General features: G+C 38.3%; 1 non-coding gene across 1 annotated transcript; it reads right to left on the bottom strand.

Annotated features, from left to right (window-relative positions):
- Positions 1-4,399: 4,399 nt before the first annotated feature.
- Positions 4,400-4,506, bottom strand: LOC138820403 (U6 spliceosomal RNA). The gene has a single exon (XR_011369857.1). It is a non-coding gene; the product is annotated as a U6 spliceosomal RNA (small nuclear RNA).
- Positions 4,507-22,213: the final 17,707 nt, after the last annotated feature.

The raw sequence follows: 22,213 nt of genomic DNA, 5'->3' as shown, positions 1-22,213 counted from the left end.
TGATGATATTTTCTTTCTCTTCAGCAATTGTCCTTCTCCCACATGTGGTCAAATATTTAAGATTTCAAAGATTTCCATTGATAATTCATTAATTTGACCTCTAAGATAATGTGCATTTCTGGAATTTGGTCTGCTGTCTTGTTCTTACATGCACAGGCTTTCTATGATTTATTTGTTCTACAAGCAATTCTACTTTCCAATCTTCGTGTGATCCATTTTAGTCCCTCTCATCAGGCTTTCTGACCCTCTCTCTGGAGTCTCATTTGAGTCTGTCTCATAAAAATATATTATCAACTAAATGACTCTCAACTTCTGTTTCTGGCCTGACTGCATGTAGTCTGTGATAGCAGCCCTGACTGGCTGTGCTTACTGGAGTGTTTTTTGTTTTGTTTTGTTTTGTTTTGTTTTTAGAAGTCTAGGATCACTATTGAAGGTAATAGCTTTTCTGAGCCTTTGTGATCCCCTGGCTTAGAGTCAATGGGTTTTTCTCCTAAAGATACAAAGAACAGGTGACTAAATTCCTGTTTAAATTGTCTCAAAATGAGGCAATCTGGCATCCTTGCAAAGCCATAAAAAATCCTCTATAACCAATTACAGAAATGTTATATCAAGATGGCTTGTTAAGATGACTGTTCATTGGAAATGTTCATCTCCAAGTCACCACCATACAACTGATCACATTCCTGGGAGCAGACTTTTGGAAGAAAGGTTCCCCTTCCTTCCTTATCTTATTATAGATCAAACCATAATATTCTGCAGTTGTGGTCAGCCTGGAGCACTTTTTCCCAAGAATATTCTGTAGTGTAAAAGAGGACCAACTATCAAAATAAAGGTGAAAATACTTGTCTACTACAGAATGATTTATTGTGCTTATATCTATTGTTATTTTAACAAAAAATCTATTGTTATTTTCATTACTTCAAACACATGGATAATTTATATTGGGATTAGACAAGTGGCAAAGGATTAATAGAATAAAGATTCCATTTACTTTCATATATCCAATATAATACACTTAACCCCTTATGAAAAATTAAATCCAACTGTAGAAACAATGTCAAAAATATAAAATAAGCCTTAATATGAATAATCTGGCACACATAAACCATCATCTACTCAGAAATGCAGTCTCTCTATAGATATTTATTTGGTGCAGAAAAATAATTAATGTATATGACTTTTATATATCATCTGAAATACTCCTCGTGTATATAATTGTATATAATTTTATAGACGTTAGCTAGACAGGAATTTAACGTGCATGTAGAAATCAAATTTCCACAGTTTATGCTAGATGAGAGGAGTCATACTCTCTTGTACTGTGTGGTGTGAATTTTACCACAGTGCTGAACCCTTCCACTTAATACCAAAAGTCATTTGCAATAATTTATTATTTGATGTTAAGATGAGTGCTAATTGTAGAATACACTTAGAATTATTACATTAATTCACAGAATTAAAAAGTAATGATATATTATTTGTTTAAATTCCAATGCTTCTCAATTATACAATTCATGAACTATATTATTAAAATTAGATTCACTTTCTTCTTTTCTATAGCTGCTAAAAGTAAAATTATATATTAAGGATTCAACATTAAGAAATCAATAATAAGTAACTTATTAAAATGATATAGTACTAAACTGTGATTTGAATTACAGTTCTAACAAATTGTGATGTAAACAACTGTAAATAGAATTATAGTTAATATTTTTAAACTTACCAGCTTGTTATTTGTTTCCTAATTGTGTCATTTGTTATTTTTGGTCCAAGTTGTGTCTTCATCTTTATTGTTTAGTTTTCTATTTTATCTCTATTGGTTTGCTGATTAGTTACTGACATGAGGCTGAAAATCTGTATGCTAGTTAATTACTTCCTATGTTAAAGTAAAATTTCTGCTCTCCACATCTGTTCTACTCTTAGTATAGTATTTTCCCCAGTCCCATATCCTGTATTGCTGCTCTCATGTATTTTATTTTAGTTTATTTTTATTGTGAAAATACCGTACAGAGGGATTACAATTACATGGGCAAGATAATGAATAAATTTCTTATCAAGCATTGTTGCCTCCTCCTTTGTTTCCCCTTCTCATCCATTCTTTATTTTATTTTGTTTATTTAAATTTTACTGTCAAGGTAATGTACAGAGGTATTATAGTTACCTAAATAAGGTAATGAATTTATTTCTTTTCTAATTTGTTATCCCTTCCCCCATTTTTCTCCTTCTTCCCTCCCAACAGCCCCTCCAAGATTATTTCCAACATATTGTCTTCTCCCCCTTGTCCTTTGTCTCACCATTTTTCCCTTTCCCTAACCTAGTTCATATCAACATATTTACAATAACCAGGGTTATTCAAAATCAAATACAGTGACTAAATATTAAATATTAATCAAATGTTAATCAAAACCAAATACAGCGACTACAGGGGATAAACTATAGGTGGGGAAAACACAAAAGGATAAAAAGAAATCATGCAGTACATTAAGAACAACAACAACAAAAAACATGTCTTGGAGTTCATTTCACTTGGAATCATCTTATACGGTCATATGTACATAGCTAGAGGGCTATTCTGCTCATCTACTAAGATTATCCTTGATGTACACAATAATGCTCCTCTATTACCCAGTAATCTCACTTCTGGGCATTTAACCAGGTGGCCACAAGCAATGCCACAGTAAAGCTACCAGCACAATTATGTTTATCACAGTATTGTTTACCATAGATAAGATATGGAATCAATCTAGAGGCCCCTCAGTAGATGAATGGATCAAGAAAATCACACACACACACACACACACACACACACACACACACACACACACACACACACACGGAATACTATGCTTTCATCAGAAAGAATGATACCACCTCATTTGTAAGGAAATGGAAGTTCTTGGAAAAAAATTATATTAAGTAAGCCAGACTTAAAAAAATATAGGTCCCAGAGTTTCCCTTATTTGTAATAGTTTACACCAAGGATAATCTCATGTATTTTAATTTGACATTTTGTCCTATGTTGAGCATACAAAATTATTGCTGTATTGTTTGTTATTATTTCTGCAAACAGGCAGGTATATTTAAAGAATTATGTTTCTCTTATCCATTACTGGAGGAAGAACACCCAAAAGAGCAACCCCTATAAGGAATAACAACTCCTACTTATTTAGCTTCATTCCTATGTAAGACCAGTGTTGTCCCCTGTATCCTCATGTTGTAAATTACAAATCTATAGCGGTTCATCCTGTATCTCTACTATTTTCTACATTATGACCTAAATGCCCTAGCAATTCTACTTTAAAAAATTCTCTCTTAATGTTTGAGGTGTGTGTGTGTGTGTGTGTGTGTGTGTTTACAAAAATCAGAAGACAACATTTTTCCTCATTTAGAATACATCATTCAGGTCATTATAGGTTGTGGATAATGGGAGAAGTCTCGTTTTAAGGATGAAACATAAAAATATATTTGTGCATGCACCACAGTTTATTATCTTGGCTTTTGTGAATAATGTGAATAACAATGAAATACAGATATATATATACAAGTTACTCAGAGAGAAATAATCACATGATTGGTAGATCAGATGATATTTCAACTTTGGATTTCTTTAGAAAACTGCATACTATTTTCTACAAGGAGAATACTAACCTGTATTTTGACCAAGAGTGTAGAAAGTTTCCCTTTCTCCACACTCTCATCAGCCAACATTATTACCTTTTGAGTTTTTTAAAAGGGCAGGTTTTTACTGTGTGCAGGACCCAAGATGACCTCAGACCCAAATCCTTTTACGCCTACCTCCTAAACGCTTCGAATTACAAGCCTTTACCACCACACCTGGTTCTTTTGATTTTTTTTGATGAGGGTTATAATAGTTATGAAGTAGTATCATAGTAATTTTGAATTGCATTTCTCTAATGACTTCTGTTTACAAAGCATTAAGCCATCATAGAAGTGGTATTAAACACAACTTTGTAAACCCACTGGCAATTTTCTTTGGGCCTGGCTGACTTCACTTAATATAATTTTTTACAAGTCTTTTCATTTCCTAACAAATGGGGCAATGTCATTCTTTCTGATGGAGGCATAGAATTCCATTGTGTATATATACCACATATTCTTGATCCATTCATCTAGAAGGGACATCTAAGTTGGTTCCATATCTTAGCTATCATAAATAATGCTGCAATAAACATAGTTGTGATAGTAGTTTTAGTATGGTCTTGTTTGTGGTCATTTAGGTAAATCCCCAAAAGTGGGATTGCTGGGTCAAAGGGGAGCTTTATGGGGAATCTTTTGAGGAACCTCCATAATGCTTTCCAAAGTGGTTGAACACGTTTATCTTCCCACCAACAATGCTGTATGGTTCCCTTGTGGCCACATCCCCTCCAGCTTCTGTTGTAAAAATCTGGAACACTCCACGAATTTGCATGTCATCCTTGTGCAGGTGCCATGCTAATCTTCTCTGTATCGTTCCAATGTTAGTGTATGTGATGCTGAATTGAGCACAGAATATTTTTTATATCTAAAGTGCAATTGATTTTTTTAAACTGCACAATTGAAAAAAAAGGAAGTTCAAAAGAATTGTCGAGAAATTTTACAACCATATATTTCTTTTTTTCTTTTTTTTATTTTTATTTTTATTTTCTGTGAACATATTGTACAGAGGGGTTACAATTACATGGGCAAGAAAATGAGTACATTTCTTATCAAGCATTGCAGCCTCTTCCTTTGTTTACTCTTCACAACTCTTCCCAGCCTCCTCCCCCGGCTCCTCCTCCCCCCCCCCCCCACCAAAGTTGTAAAGTTCGTTTTCGACATGACAACTTGTACTTCTCATTGTTGCAACAGGTCCACCTGTATCCTTAAACGACTTCTTTTTCCCCATCTCCTCCACAGATTATACCGACATCAAATATAGTGAAAGCAGGGGTTATACTGTGGGGGAGGGACATACAAAGCAACAAAGAAATAATCTTATAAATGCGTTAGAAACAAATGCATGAAAGAAAAAAAAACATTTAAATGCATATCTAAGGGTTCATTTTCTTAACATCACATTATCTGAATCTTTTTTGCTTGACTTATACATATACTATATATTGCAAATAAGGGAAACCATGGGACCTATGTTTCTTTGGGCCTGGCTTACTTCACTTAATATAATTTTTTCCAAGTTTTTCCATTTCCTAACAAATGGGGCAATGTCATTCTTTCTGATGGAGGCACAGAATTCCATTGTGTATGTATACCACATTTTCTTGATCCATTCCTACTGAGGGGCACTGGTTCCATATCTTAGCTATGGTAAATAATGCTGCAATAAACATAGTTGTGCTGGTAGCTTTAGTGTGGTCTTGTTTTTAAGCATTTGGGTAAATGACAAAAAGTGGGATTGCTGGGTCGTAGGGGAGCTCTATGTGAAGTATTTTGAGGAACCTCCATACTGCTTTCCAAAGTGGTTGAACAAGTTTACACTCCCAGCAACAATGAAGTAAGGTTCCCGTCTGTCCACATCCCCTCCAGCATCTGTTGTTATTAGATATTAGAGTTCTTGATTTTTGCCGTTCTAACTGGGGTGAGGTGGTACCTTAATGTTGTTTTGATTTGCATTTCTTTTATGACTAGGGAGGTTGAGCATTTGTTCATGTGTCTATTAGAAAGAAGGATTCTTTCTTCTTCAGAGAAGTTTCTCTTTAAGTCTTTAGCCAACTTATTTCTTGGGCAGTTGTAGAACCATACATTTCTTACATAAGCACACATTTAAGAATAAAGTCAAATTGACATGTCAAAAACAAAATAATTCCAGATGTTTGTTATTCAAGAAATGTATAGGAGGAGGAATTCAACTATTCTGTACAAGGCACCTGTCATAATGAACACTGCAGCAAGTGTTAAGGTTTGTTAAAAGTTTTAATGTTTTAAATATATTTAATTTTGGGAATTTGTTTATATATGCCAAAATTAGGACTGTTTGGCAGGTATAAAACTTTTCTATAAAGTATTTAAGATTTATAGTAACAGACATATACTACTAAGTATGTGCATTTCAGAGTTTAGGGAAATTTTATTAATGAGAAGTCACAAAGTTTTTGTGTAAAGAAGCAGAATAAAGAGTTCACACTTTGTTTACTACACAGTTTCTGTTAAAACTTTAGGGCTTCCTTAGTTTATATGTTAATGAGGAAAAATGATAATATAAGCCATAAACAAATAATGAGATATGCCATAAATAGTAATCTTAGTGGGTAACTTTAAAGACTGCTCATATTCTATAAAACTCTTGTTGAACTTCACAAACTTAGTCAGTGTTAAATGTACATGATTATGAGAAAATAGTAAAACCGAATATGTAGCATATTTCAAATAGTTAAAACACATGTTTTTAATTTTATTAATTAATATTTAATTATTGGTTTTCTTTATTTGTAACATTGTTTTACTTGTTGACGTATAGTACAACTTTTTATTGGGGGGGGGTATCCAGTCATGGGGCCTGAACTCTGGGCCTGGGCCCTGTCCCTCAACTTTTCAGCTCAAGGCTAGTGCTCTGCCACTTGAGGCCCAGCGCCACTTCTGGCTTTTTTCTTTTTGCTTATGTGGTGCTTAGGAATCGAACCCAGGGCCTCAGGCATGCAAGGCAAACGTTCTATCACTGAGCCACCTTCCCAGCCCTTGTACAACCTTTTGTAAGTCATCATTAGGAGGTACTTTGAGAAGGTTACTTGGATGGCCAAACCAATTTTTATAGGTGCATGTTAATTTACAGAGAGGAAAATTAAGAACAAAATATGTATTATATCTAAAATATACTTGGAACTCAAAAAATTAACCCCCCCAACAACATATCCTCAAAGAAACAACTGCTCAATAAATAAGTGGGTGAAAGACTTAAAGAGAAACTTCTCTGAAGAAGAAAGAAGGATGGCCAATAGACACATGAAAAAATGTTCAACATCCCTAGCCATAAAAGAAATGCAAATCAAAACAACATTGAGATATCACCTCACTCCAGTTAGAACGGCAAAAATCAAGAACTCTAACAACAACAGATGCTGGAGGGGATGTGGACAGAAAGGAACCTTATTTCATTGTTGGTGGGAATGTAAACTTGTTCAACCACTTTGGAAAGCAGTATGGAGGTTCCTCAAAAGACTTCACATAGATCTCCCCTATGATCCAGCAATTCCACTTTTGGGCATTTACCCAAATGCTTACAAACAAGAACACACTAAAGCTACCAGCACAACAATGTTTATTGGAGCATTATTTACCATAGCTAAGATATGGAACCAACCCAGATGTCCCTCAGTAGATGAATGGATAAAGAAAATGTGGTATATATACACAATGGAATTCTATGCCTCCATCAGAAAGGGTGAGTTTGCCTAATTTGTTAGGAAATGGAAAGGCTTGGACAAAATTATATTAAGTGAAGTAAGCCAGGCCCAAAGAAACATAGGTCTCATGGTTTCCCTTATTTGTAATATCTAGTATATATATATGAGTCAAGCGGAAACGGTCAGATAATGTCATGTCAGGAAAATGAACCCTTAGATGTGTATTTTAATGTTTTTTTCTTTCATGCATGTGTTTCTAATGCATTTATAAGATTATCTCTTTGTTGCTTTGTATATCCCTCCCCCACAGTATAACCCCTGCTTTTACTATATTTGATGTCAGTATAACTTTTGCAGGAGATGGGGAAAAAACCAGTTGTTTAAGGATACAGGTGGACCTGTTGCAACAATGAGAAGTACAAGTTGTCATGTCCAAAACTAGCTTTACAACGTCGGTGCGGGGGGGGGGCAGGAGAAGGATTGGGATTGGGGGGAGGGGGGAGACTGGGAAGGGATGTGAAGGGTAAACAAAGGAGGAGGCTGCAATGCTTGGTAAGAAATGTACGCATTATCCTGCCCACGTAATTGTAACTCCTCTGTACAGTATGTTCACAAACAAAATAAAATAAAATTTAATTAAAAAAAAGAAGGTTGAGAAAGTACCTAAAAAATTATCAAATAGAGTCTGAATCAGGAGTGTTGATAAATGTCCACACCTAATATCTTAGCCCTAGGCTGAAGCAGTGGTATTACAGAGTTGAGGCAACAAAACGTGACAGACTGTGTTTTGTTTTGTTTTGTATTTTGATTTTGTTGATGATGGGGCATTAACTCTGGGGCCTGGGTGCTGTCACTCAGCTCAAGGCTAGTGCTTCCACTTGAACCATTGCACCACTTCCATCTTTTTTGCTTATGGGTGCTGAGGAATCAAACCCTGGGCCTCATGCATGCAAGGCAAGCACTCTACCACTGAGCCACCTTCCCAGCACCTGAGAGACTGTGTTTTAAAAAAACCATCTAAACAACATTTGCTTTCTGCTTTGGGTTATATAAGGAAATATATAAATATATTTTTATATTTTTGTGAATTGTACTTCTAAATTTATACTAACTTCAGCCACTTTATCCTTTTCAAAGTCCTGAAATATCTCTGAGAGTTTGCTTCTGTGAAAATTGTTTTTGCATTTATAATTTCTCCTGAGTTATTTTTATTTTTATCAAAATAACTTTATATTTCATGTTGATGGGTTATCATACATCAAATGCCTTCAAATGTACATGTAGAGTCTAAAGATAGCAGTATGAATATTCTCATACAGCTCTTGCTTATCTGTTATGCACTTCCAGTATTATGATATTTCTCTCTCTTTCAATCTCTCCCATTTCCTCTCTTTCTCTTTCACGGTCCATGTCTGCTACTTAGAATTTCTGCTGATCTACTATTCCTTCAGGATCCACTGGTTTTGTGGGAACATGATAGCGACCATCAGTTACCCTTGCATTCTTTAAGAGTTATAACAGTTACATGATATTATTCTTTGCCATTCCAAATGGCAAAACAGCAAATCTAGGAATTCCTTTTCATTTTATTACTATTATAAAGTTTATCTCATAAAAATTGTTGGGATGGATAAGACACTCTGACCTGTGACCTAAAAGTTCTTTTTCTTGGGGCTGGGATGGTGGCTCAGTGGTAGAGCTCTTGCCTTGCATGTCTGAGGCCCTGGGTTCGTTTCCTCAGCACCACATAAGCAAAAAGAAAAAAAGCCGGAAGTGGCACTGGGGCTCAATTGGTAGAGTGCTAGCCTTGAGCTGAAGAGCTGAGGGACAGCGCCCAGGCCCAGAGTTCAGGCCCCACAACTGGACCCCAAAAAGTTCTTTTTCTTTTACAAACAACCTTTTTCTTTTATTATCAGTTAGTTACTACATATAATGAAAACAAAGCTATCCTATAGAAAGTACACCGAAGTTGCTCATAGGGATGAAAAACAAAGGAATGTGAGAAGTGAGTACAAAGGATGCCCATCATAGAGCACAGATCCTAGGAGCAATTTATCATGTACACTTTGTGAGAATGACAATGTGCTGGAAGTATAGGTTAAGTCACTGAACAACTGATATATATATATATATATATATATATATATATATATATATATATATATATACATATATATATATATATACACACACACATATTTATATCTGTATATTTATTTATATTTGCATATATATGTTTTTATACCCTCATATATGTACAAATGTATGTTACTATACACACAAGTACAAGCATACATATACACATGTATACATGCACACATGGAGAAAGACACATAGTTACAGACAACACAAGTTTCACTAGGTGTTGAATATGCCTTGGATGGAATGCTTGGAACCAAATATGTTGAAGATGTATTTGTCTCTAAGAATTCTTTTACCACTCCTCTTATCTCTTAAAATTGGTAGTTTTTGACAGATTCGATTTGCAAAATGCGGTACAAGTGATAGCAAATCACTCAGAAATCTCAGTAAATAAAGGTCATATGGTGTTTCCTTGCTCCCTACAGAATGCTTGCTCTTGTAGACACTCTCAACAATCAAAGCATGAGGAGAATACCCTGGTCAAGAATAAAGTTATAAAGCTTTAAATGGCATCCTTACTTGAACTCCTTTTCAACAGCATCAATTCCTAAGCAGATGAGTGAATCCTCAGAACACTGGATTCTACATATACATTTAACCAACCCATGTGAAAAGTCCTATGTGAGAAATGCTGACTGAGGTCTTGCTGATTTCCTGGCCAAGAAAATAAGAAAAAAGAAAATATTTTTAATGTTTTAAAGTTTGAGAATAATTTGTAACCTGTCAACAAATGTGTAGAACACAATTATACCAAATGAAAAAAATGCTGGCGTTTCATTTATGTGCTCTTGGCCTTGGCAAGTGATTTTAGGTGTGTCAACACAAGTAGAATCAGCAAAAATCAAGCCAGCACTTCTTCATTTAAGATACAAGGAAAGGATACAGGTTGACCCATTTTAACAATGAGATGTACAAGACAGTCTATCAGAGTGGGGGTGAATGGGGAAGTTGGGGAGGTGTGAAGGAAAACTATGGTAGAGGAAAAACAAATGATGGGGTAACAATGCTCAAGAAGAAATGTACTCATTACCTTACTTAGGTAATTGTAACCCCTATGTACAGTATATTTGCAATAAAAATATATATTAAAAAGATACAAGGAAAACTTCTGTACTTATAGGAATTTGTATTTGTCACTCAATATCAGTAAGGTATTGGTTTTAGGACCAGAGGCTATGAACACTTTGGATACTCAAATTCTCTACATGAACACAGTATATTATTTACTTTAGAATCTGCCCACAAGCTAGTGCAGAGTAATTGCTATGAAAATTTTTACTACATTCTCTGTTTGTAATGAAACATAAAATTATATTCACTATGAACAGATACATTTTTTTTCAGATAAATTTTGTCTGCAGTTTGTGGATGGAATTGGGACAGCAATTTTGAAAAGCACAAATTTCTTCACCAAGACCGGTCTGCAAATTGTAACAAGGAGCTAATACAGCATCATTGAATAGTATGGAACTCCAAGGAGAAGTACTTGAATTGAGACATTATCAGAAAGTGTAACAACCCAAGGACTTTTTAGAAATTCAGCTGCTAGATTTCTCATGGAGAGCTTTCATAACACTTTGTGAAGCACAAGTCAGAACCTCACTGAAGTGTAGATGGTTTTCCCTCTCCTTTCTGTCATGCTCTTTCATTATCAATCAACATATAGCTAATCTTGAATAATCCTCTAATAACAAAATGTTGATGGAGTGTTTATATGTAGAAAATCTGGGAAGGCTAACTTTTTCCAATTAGGACAGTCTGTATTCTATGACCCAGCAGAGAGAAAACTAGTAAGCATCCATTTGCAACCTTCTGAATAATTCTGATTCTGCCCACATCAGTTATCTATCCATACCTGTGCACAAGTAAGAAGATTTTAAAAGCATTTAGTATTTAAAATTTAAACTTAAATATAGAATGAAATTAGTTCCAATGCATAACATTAAGATATTTAGAAACAACTGAGAAACCTAAAGGTCTATAAGATTTATTTTTATTGGAAGTGAAGGAATATTGGAATTTGATTCTCTACGGTTTAAGCAATTTGCAGCAGACTTGATACTTATTAAATTTTGTATATTTAAAGGAATACAAGCCTCAACAATATGTCAGTACTATCCTCTTATTTATCTCTAAAGGTTTATGCTTCTGGTCTCTTAATATTAAAACTTCAAAAAAAATTATCTGTAGCAAGTTGTGCAAAGGGGTTTCACTTCCTCATGTCAGTGTTGAATAGAGTGTATGTGCATTTCAATGTTCAGTGCATCTGGATCATTGTCAAATTTTCCATTTTTCTTCCTTCCCTTACCCCAAACCCACCTATCCCTTCAAATTTCCTACTTATAGTCTCACATATGTACATTGAGTGTTATGACTGTATTAGTCCACCATTTCATTCTCCAGCCTTCTTCTCTACTCCCTTTAAGCCAAGATCCCCTTTTAAGACTTGTTTCAACTTCATGGTATTTTGTTAAATATCTCTACCTTTGGCATTTGGCTATGGGCTTGCCACATCCTCTCTTCCATGTTTGACCACATAAATGAGTATATTTCTCCACATTTCTAATCTCTGAATGGCTGAGATAGGTCTCTTTTACTATTCACCTTCTGTCCTAAATTTAGAATTGCACCTTCAGAGCCATCCTATAGAGTTTTTTCTTCTCTACACACTGAAGATGGAAAGGAAATAATTTCCATGCTCTTAGCATTATGCTATCCATCATGAATTTCCATGCTTATCACTTCAGCAGTCTATGTTTAAGGAAGATCTTCAATTTCTGATGATAGGAGCATGAGTCAGTTTTAATTATGCAGATTCCACTATGTAGTGAGCCCTAAATTTTCAATAAATTTCGAGTAACTTTTTATTAATAATTTAAAAAGTTTTATTTCAGTATTTGAAATGCTGCCCCAATTATTTTAAAAGTTTCACAATATGTTAGACTGAACTTTCCCTCCCATTTTCCCCACTAGTTCAGGTTAAGTCTCCTTTGGCTTTATTGTTTGAGAGGCCAAGTGATGAGGGTAAACAGAGAGATGATCATTATTCAGATATCTCCTTCCTCTTCTGTTTCTGCTATTCTTGTTGAGAGGAAGACTGGAGCAGGGAACAGGAGTGATGCTTGACTTCACCATACAAGGGAGCATTCCTGGCATGTCAATTATTGTTTCTCAGTATAACTTAAACTGCTTACTCTTGCCTTCTCTGTAACAGTAACCGAACTGTGGCTTCCTTGGTGCAGGAGGAAGCACACTAACAGGTTACTACCTGTAAATTGGTATCTTATATCTCAGCTTACTACCAAAAATATAAAGCTTTGGCTACATAAATGCAAAGGTACTGATTGTCCAACAATACCTTAGTGAGCAGTAGACAATTCTACTCAGCTGCCCTCTTCTCTCATATCCTCCTCTTAATTCCCCTCCACTCATTTACCCTTCCATCCCTTCTTTCTTTGTCTCTCTTTCCTCCATAATAATCTCTATCTTCTCTCTTTTTCTTTTCCAGTAGCAAGTGATTTGGTTTATCAGACAACACATAAATAATTGAACAAATATTTATTTCTCCTCTTTTTGTGATTATTTATTCTTAAGAAGTGAGTTCTAGCACAGCACCAGTGGCTTACACCTAGATACACAGTAGGTTCAAATTTGACAATTGCAATTCCAAGCTATTTTAAGTAGATAAACCTAAGACATTCTTTTCTCCACTTGGGGTAAAAGGAAGAAGTGAAGGTGTGGCTCAGGTGGTATAGAGCAAACATTGAGAATTAAAGCTCAGATAGAGCTCAAGGCCATGAGTTCAAATCCCAGTACCAGCACAATATAAAAAAAAACTGAGTCTTTTGTCTTTGAAAAGGGATATTTCTCCAAAAATTCATACCCAGGGAAATGTTCAAGGTCCAAGACTCTTTGTAAGTCTCTTTCACATCTTAAACTGATTCCTCTGCTTGATTCACATTATGGAAAATAGGAGTCACACTTCACATTAAAAAGTATGTGCATTGCTGAACAGTTCTTACCATTTTTAATGTAAATGAAGCATGAGAGAGGAATTCACCTCACTTGTGTGAGTTAGGTTTGACTCACTGACAGACTTTTGCAAGTAAATGAGGGTCTGTTTACACATAAAGAAGTCTATACAGATGGTTTTCTAGGAGAGAGAACAAGGTAGCTGTGGTCCAAGTTTGAATCAGAGTAAGTTTATTCCGATGATATGGCAAAGAGAAGCTTATCTCATAGAACTCTATGCAGACAGTAATTTCAAAAGGATTAAAAACCCATGTCTATGTTGTGAACATCCAAGTTTTCACAAACAAAAAGCAATTTCCTTAGCCATGAAAATATAAGTTAGAGCAAAAGGAACTATGTTAAATATAGTTAATGGCTGAGTGACATGTTTTAAAAGAGTTCTATAATTACAACTAAACTATAAATTTTTCATCATGTCCCTAACAAGAATCTCAAAGATAGGCCTGGCTAAATCTGTCATGGAGGACTGGGTTCATGCAATTGTCAGTTTTGTTTAGAGTCCAATATCTTCTACAGTCGCTTGGGCTGCAAACCGCTCACACCACATGCAGTGTCTGGAAAAACATGCTGTCTTGCTAGGCAGCTAAGGGATTTTTGTGCCACTGTGAATATTTATCGTTTTTCTTATAATTATACCTGTCAGTGTGAAGTCATTTCACAATAAGAACAATAGTTACTGTACCCTTTGTCCCACTAACAAATCTCAGATGTAAATATAGCCGGTAGCCCGTGGCTCATGCCTATAATCCTAGCTACTCAGGAGGCTGAGATCTGAGGGTCACAGTTCAATGCCAGCCCAGGCAGGAAATTCCATAAGATTCTTATCTCCAATAAACCACCAGAAAACTGGAAGTGGAGCTATGTCTCAAGTGGTAGAGCTCTTGCCTTGAGCTGAAGAGCACAGGGACAGCACCCAAGCCCAGAGTTCAAGTCCCAAGACTGACCAAAAAAAAAAGTATGTATATATATATATATATATATATATATATATATATATATGTATATATATGTATATATATGTATAAATGATGAGATGAATTACATTTAAATATAAATCAATATTTATGATATACATTTAAAATATATATGATATATTTATAATATATACATATATTTATATATAAGATCATATTATATCTATATGTTTATAAATATATTTGTAATTAATGTCCAAAGAGTACATCTGAAGATTTTGGGGAAAATGTAGTGTGTCTAAAGGCTTATTACTGATCCATCATACTTTCAATCATTTTTTCCACTTATTACAATGTCTGGAGTACCAAGACAATGATTATTTTATTCCTTACAATTTTGGATTAGAAACACCTACTTACTTGCTATGAAACCTACCAAAATATGATCTTGAAATCACACACCACAAACTGGACATCTACATCAATTTAGCAATTTACAGGTCTCAAACATTTATTTGAATCCTGTATCTCGTATACATTGTTTCCTTCGAGTCAGCTACATATACAAACATGCCTAGAATTTCATCCTCACATGACATAGTAAACATAACACTGTAATAAAAAATAATATGATACTGAAAAAACACCTTCGCAAAAGTAATTAAATTTTATTTTTTAAATTTAATACACTATTGAAATACTGATGAAAGAGCAGCTGAGAGAATGTTTCAAATATTAGAGTGCCTGCCTAAAGAGCATGTTTCTCATTCCAAGCATCATTATTTACATCCTTCCTCCTCCCACATAAAAAATAAATAACTACAGAATTAACCTACATGTTCCTTAATCACTCATTGAAGAAAGAAATTGTTATATATATATATATATATATATATATATGTATATATGTATATACACACAATGATGTACTATTTAGCCACACATAATTATGAAATCATATTATCTTCAAGAAAATAGAACTGGAAACATTCATATTAAAGCAATAAGCCATTCTGTGAAAAACAAATACTAGATTTCTCATATGCAGACTCTAGACACAGAAAATAAAATAAATGACCCAGGTGTAATAGATAGAACTGATTAAATTTGGAAAAAAGTAAGAGAGGAGATAAAGAGAAATGCTGTGGAGTAAATATGTTCAAATATTTCATAAGTTAGTATGATGACATAATAAAACATAACTATAAAAATAGGCTAATGAAATTAATAAAAGGAATAAAATTTAGCAAGCTACATTATATGGACATATGTGTATAACACAATAAAATACCTTGTGAAATTATTATTTGCTAATAAAAAGGCAAAAATTAATTCCAGTTTTTATAGATTCATATGTTAATTTCCATTTTTTGCCCAGATATTTCCCTGATAAAGTAAAAGGAGAAATAGGTTTTGTTCATTTAAATTATTCCAGTTAACTACTGTCAATGTGAAATTGTTCAACTTAATTATTATATTAGAATATTTCCAATGTACTCTTCAAAATATTACCCTATAGGTATATACTTTTTGCTATTTATTGAATATGGTTCCTTTACTTAATTAGTATAGACCATTTTCTGAATGTAGTTTGGTTTATGCAACTAAGATATATAATACCTGACCAGGAAATCAATTATTCAAACAGTTTTTTATCAAAAATGCCTATAACAAAATAAAGAGCTAAATCCAAAGTATGTATATTTGAAGACAATACCTGTTTAGTCCTCTTCTCAAATTCCCCATTCCCTTCTTGAGAATAATACACATTGTAAGGAAATGCTTTAAATGTTTTACAGAAATAGGTTGACTTTAGACCAATGAGTTACTCTATGCTGTATTTTTATTTACATTATATACAAAAAAGCTAAATTCTTACCTTATCATTTTCCTTAGACTTTATACTCATGTTTAAGCTCTGATGGGTGACAGATAAAGATATAAACATTTTTGAACAGTGGCTAAATTTAGGCTGAGGAATTTATGTACAACTATACTCTTGCAGATAAGCCTCATCAGTGCTGAGACCACGATAGCAAAATGTTAACCCAAGGTCTTAACAGTCTCTGAGCACCCTGAACATCCCACCCCCAAGATGTCACTACCATCCTCAGACCAAGTGTAGACAAATCTCAGGACATCTCACACATCTGGAATGGCTCATAACACATCTTGGCATTTCCTAACTGTACAAACCACTATGCAGAAAACTCAGCTACCTTATTATTGGTTGTAGGTCATGGGGTTTGAACTCTAGGCCTGCACGCAGTCCCTCAGCTCTTCAGCTGAAGGTGGGCGCTCTACCACTGGAGGTACAGCACCACTTCTGGCTTTCGGGTGGTTCACTGGAGATAAAGTCTCACAGATTTTCTTGTGCAAGCTGGCTTTGAACCGCAATCCTCAGATCTCAGCCTCCTGAGTAGCAAGGATGACAGTTATAAGCCACCAGCAGGGACCGGCTTCAGCCTCCTTCTTAAACACAGGGGAAACCCAACTCATCAGGCCACAAACCACAGGCAATCCTTCAATTCAGACTTTGTCACCAGCATCCAAAACCATTCTTCCATGGATGGACAGCATATAATTGACACTACCATCCCACCCCTGCTCCCATTCACCTGCCTGCCACAGGCCATGACCTCTGGAGTTCTTGGTAAGGCACTGCCCACCCTGCTATGGCTTCACACTGGGGCAAACCTGGAGAATTCTTACAAATGTCTGTACAGTGAGGCCAGCATCTGGTCTCCCAATCCCAGCAACCCCACTACTTCACCATCTATTGCAAGCAAGGAAGGGGTGTATTTCTTTCTTTCTTGGTTTTTTTTTTTTTTTTTTTTTTTTTTTGGTTTAGGGGCTTGAACTCAGGGCTTGGGTACTGTCCCTGATGACTAATTTTCCTCCAGATCAGTGCTCTACCACTTGAGCCACAGTGCCACTTCTGGTTGGAGATTGGAGATGAAGCTCTTGTGGGACTTTCCTGCCTGTGCTTCGAAAACAGATCCTCTGGATCTCAGCCTCCCGAGTGACCAGGATGGCAGGTGTGGGATGACAGGCATGAGACACCAGCTTATGGCGTAAGGTGTCTAGTCCTTCAGAATTTCCACCTAGTCTTCGTCTAGATGCTACCACCCAGACACCCCTCCACCTCCATCAGGGAGAGCAAAGGAAGGCTCAGAATCTGGGTGGGGCCATGGGAATTAAAGGGCCCCCTCCACACCACTAGCCGTCGCTAAGCTCCCATCTGCTTCCTCCAGATTGCCTGGTCATCCAGGGCAGATCAGACCCACTAGGAGTTCTGGGGCCTGCCCTATATCCTCCTGCCCAACCCAACCAGTATCTGAGGATTTCTGGGGCCAGCTGCTCTATGTCCCAGTGGAAGACTTTGGGAAGGTTTCTGATAACTGGATCCAGGGGTGCCCAGGGGAGAAGGAGTGTCCAACTCCCCTCTGTCAATGGAGACAGAAAGCATGGATTGATCTACTAAGAGCTTTAGGGCATAGTCAACCACCTGTCACCAAGGTCCCTGGGAGAACTGTTTTATGGTGTCAGCCCTGGGGCCTGACCTCGGGGCCCTGGCGATGTCACCCACTTTCTTTGTCTCCAGGGGAGCGCTCTTTCACCTGAGCCACAGTGCCACTTCCAGCCTTTTCTGTGTATGCAGGACCTAGGAATAGAACCCATGCTTTCCTGCAGGCTAGATGAGCACTCTACCTCTAACACACAATCCCAGCCTTGGATAGCTTTTTTTTTGTGACCCCTCAGGCCGGTTCGGGACAATCTCACATATCTATAGCAAGTCTCACACATCTATACTGAGTATCTCACCAGCATCCCTGGCTGGACATGTTGTCCATCATATTCAGCACCTTTGATCTCTGTGCTTCCTGTCAGATCCTCCTTGTTAAGCAAGAACCACTTTTCAAGTTCTGCCTCCAAGAAGCCCATTCCGGTCACTTAGGCAGAGCTGGAGAGTCTCCGCTGTGCAGGTTGCTGGCCTTGTCATACTCTGTCTTCCATTCAGTGTGGGTTGAGAGCACACAAAAGGGAAGACCTGGATTCCAGCACCGGATTTCTGACAGCCCTGATATACCACCCAGGGACAAGTATTGTATCACACTCCATGAGAGGAAGCTCAAGGCCCGGGCAATCTGTGGGCAACAAGATGAGGCCATTTCTTTGTGTGAGCTTGAACTGAGGATCTGGGAGCTTTCTCTCTGAGTTTTATTGTTCAAGGCTGGTGCTCTACCACTTGAGCCACAGCTCCACTTCTTGCTATTTGGTGGTTCCATGGAGAGTAGAGTCTCATGGGCTTTCCAGCTTATGACTGGCTTCAAACTATGATCCTCAGATCTCAACCTCCTGAGTAGCCAGGATGACAGGCATGAGCCTCAGCCCCAGGTGACGGGCACCAAAGGCTTTTTTTTTGCTCCTATTTATCAGCTGTCAACTAGCAAGCCCAAGTTAAAATAATCAGTTACAGGGGATCAAAATCCTCTGCTAAGTCAGTCAATCCAAGGAGATAAAGTGTCTTTGGAATAGGCTAGTCTGAATTGGCTTAAGGGTGTTTGTGTGTGGGGGGTGGGTGGGTGTGTGTGAGTGTTGGGAATACCTACCCTCAACTCTGCGGTGTCTCATCCTTCCAGCAGGGAGTGCATTCAGAATCCTGACCCCAAGGAAGGTGGGTGGGAGAGGGTACCTAAGGTCACATCCAGGAGGATGATTCGAATTCTGTCCTGCAACCGAAGCCTGGACAGATAAAGGAAAGAAGGAGAGGTTTAGGGGAACATCAAGGGGAGCCCCTTACCTTTGGCTACAAGTACCAGCAAGAAGACAGAATCCATCTTTCTTGGTAGTTAGATAAAAGGTGTATACTGTTAATTTATTTTATGATTGTGTTGGTCCTAGGGCTAAAATTCAGGGCCTGGGTGTTATCTCTGAGCTTCTTTTGTTCAAGGCTGAGGCTCTACCACTTGACCACAGCACCACCTCTGGCTTGTGTGTGGGTTTGGGGAGGGAGATATTTTATGGGAGATAAGAATCTCACTGACTTTCCTGCCTGGGTTGGCTCTGAGTCATGACCATCAGACCTCAGCCTCCTGAACAGCCAGGATGATGGGTGGGAGCCATGAGCTCCTGACTGCCACCGTCCATTTATAATCCCTTAGGCCCAGTGCCGGGCCACCCACACTGCACCTCCTTGTTGGGAGTAGGAAGCAGACATGAGTGGGTTTGATAATTCAACAGCCTACCTATCTTTGAGCATTGTTCTGGGTCAGTCTGATGGAGGTTTCCTCCTTATCCACAGGAATGACTTGGCTGACACAAGAACAAATGTCCCCTGGGAGCTATCAGGTCTGGGGTCTTTCCTCTGCACCCCCCCCCCTCACCGAAATGAAACTCCGCAGCAAAGGGTAGTAGACATGGAGTGTTTTCATGGTCTTATAGCCAGGGTCTAGCCAGATAGGTGGGGGTATGGGTCAGAGGCATGGGATTGTGCTAGGCAGGGGGACAAGGCGACACCTCCTCATCCACTTTCCTTCAATGGTGTAGCAGAGGGATGTGGGGAAGGACTCATGGGATGGACAATGAATAACCATCACGGTCTAGCCGGGGTACAGAGGGGCTTACCTCATAAAGCTGGTTCAACCGGCTGAGTGAAACAGCTCCTGACCCACAGCCCACTTCCAGAATGAGAGGGCCACCTTGGGTTCCAGGCACATGGGGATGCTGGACCACCTCCTCCAGCACCCATTCAACCAATTCCTGAGAGAGAGGGAAAGAGAGAGGGAGAGAGAGAGAGCAAAAGGGAGAGAGAGAGTGAAAGGGAGAGAGAGACACAGAGAGAGAGACACAGAGAGAGAGAGAGGAAGAGAGGGACAGAATTATACTTAAGCTAGGTGCTGGTGCCTCAGGCATATAATCCTAACTACACAGGAAGCTGAGATGTGAAGATCATGGTTCATAGCGGGCCCTGGCAGGAATGTCTGTGAGAATCTTATCCTCAAAGAACCAACAGAAAACCATAAGTGATGCTGTGTCATGTGGCAGACTGCTAGCCTTGATCTAAGGAGCTCGGGGACAGCATCCAGGCCCAGAATTCAAGCCCTACGAGTGACAAGAAGTGGACTTCCCACCACAAGAAGTGGACTGAAGAACACCCACTGTCCTAGGAAGCATGGCAGAGAAGTCAGGCCAAGCTTCCTGTCAGCTGGGGGTCATGAGTAGGTCACCTGGCTATTGCATGCCTCATTTTCCCCAGCTGCAAAACTGAATGCAGTGAAGGATCCCCTTCCTCATGGAGATAGGGTAATGATGAAAGACAGCCATGTTTCATTTCATAATCCAACACCTGTTGCATGATTAATAACAGACCCAATCTGAGCCTTTTCTGGGTAACTTCCTGTCATATGTGCACAGAATTGTTGAGAACCGTATCTGACAGATGCTCCCTCTGTGCTGGTCCTGCTCGAGAGATCCCTCTGTATTAATCCCTTGTTTCCTCACAATTGTCCCGTGTGGAGACTGAGGTCCGATGGTCGATATCCAACACAGAGCTTCACCTGTGGTCAAGAATGGGCTGCCATGGACTAAGAGTTTGGTACAATCCATTTAAAATGAAGACGCTAGGTGTCTCCCATCCCTCCCCCCATACACAAACATACCTCCACCGTCCTTTGCAAGCAAAGATGCATTACTTTCTTTTTGTTGGTTGTGGAGATTGAACTCTAGGCCTAGGTGCTTCCCTGAGATCTTCAGCTCAAGTCCAGCACTCTACTACTTGAGCCACAGCACCACTTCGGATTTTCTGGTGCTTTATTGGAGAGAAGAGTCTGAGGGTCTCTCCTTCCCAAGCTGGCTTTGAACCGTGATACTAAGACCTCAGCTTCTGAGTACTTAGGATGACAGCCATGAGCCACTGGCACCCGACCAAAGATGCTTTTTCATGGCTGTCATCCTATCCCCTCAGGAGACGGAGATCTGAGGACTGCAGTTGGACGCCACCCTTGGCAGCAAAGTCATTGAGAACTCTTATCTCCAATTAAACACCCAAAAACTTTGCAAGTGGAACTGTGACTCAAATGGTGAATACTAGCTTTGAGCATAAAACAAGGGATGTGACACAGACCCTAGTTCTAAGCTTTTTCTAGCATAGACCCACCCAAGAAAGGGAAGCAGGTGAGCATACAGGAGCTCAAAGCTCACACATAATACTCAAGACTCACAGAATAGACCCTATCCTGCTCTGATTCTTTAGATTCTATGTCCTAGGTCATGGCAGTCTTAGACGGGACTAACCATGCACCAAGTCAGGACGTTCAAGTACAATCTCATACTGAGGATCCCGTGACCTCATCAAGGACTCAACATCTCTCACTGTCCTGCCTCGACACTGGGCAGTCAGGTGAGGTCTAGTTATCCAACCACAGGATATGGGAATGAAAGGATTTCTCAGCCAAGGGATAGAGACTGGAGAGCTCTAGGTCCCTCTCTTTCAGGAAGGAGAAAAAGGCCAATCCATCCCAGGAATTTTCCTGGGTTGTGAGTATCATCAAAAAAAAAAAAAAACAATCCTGCTCAGAGCCCAGTGGCTCTGGTTTTCCCACCAGCCTCGACCTTCAGTCAGCCCTCTCTGAATCCCACATCTTCCATCTAGACTAAAGGCTGAGCCAGCAAAGAGACCCACCTCTACCTCTGAGAATGGCAGTCATGGGGCCCTGGAGTCGCCTAGAGGAAGTCTCTGGGCAACACGGGTCTGACTCCCGCCCTCATTCCCTGGCTGTCCTGTGC

The sequence above is a fragment of the Dipodomys merriami genome, unplaced genomic scaffold, assembly GCF_024711535.1.
Source record: "Dipodomys merriami isolate MVZ:Mamm:240054 unplaced genomic scaffold, mDipMer1.0.p SCAF_878, whole genome shotgun sequence".
NCBI classification, from domain to species: Eukaryota; Metazoa; Chordata; class Mammalia; order Rodentia; family Heteromyidae; genus Dipodomys; species Dipodomys merriami.
The sequence above is the reverse complement of the archived record's forward strand: the minus strand, read 5'-3'. Positions and strand labels throughout refer to the sequence as shown.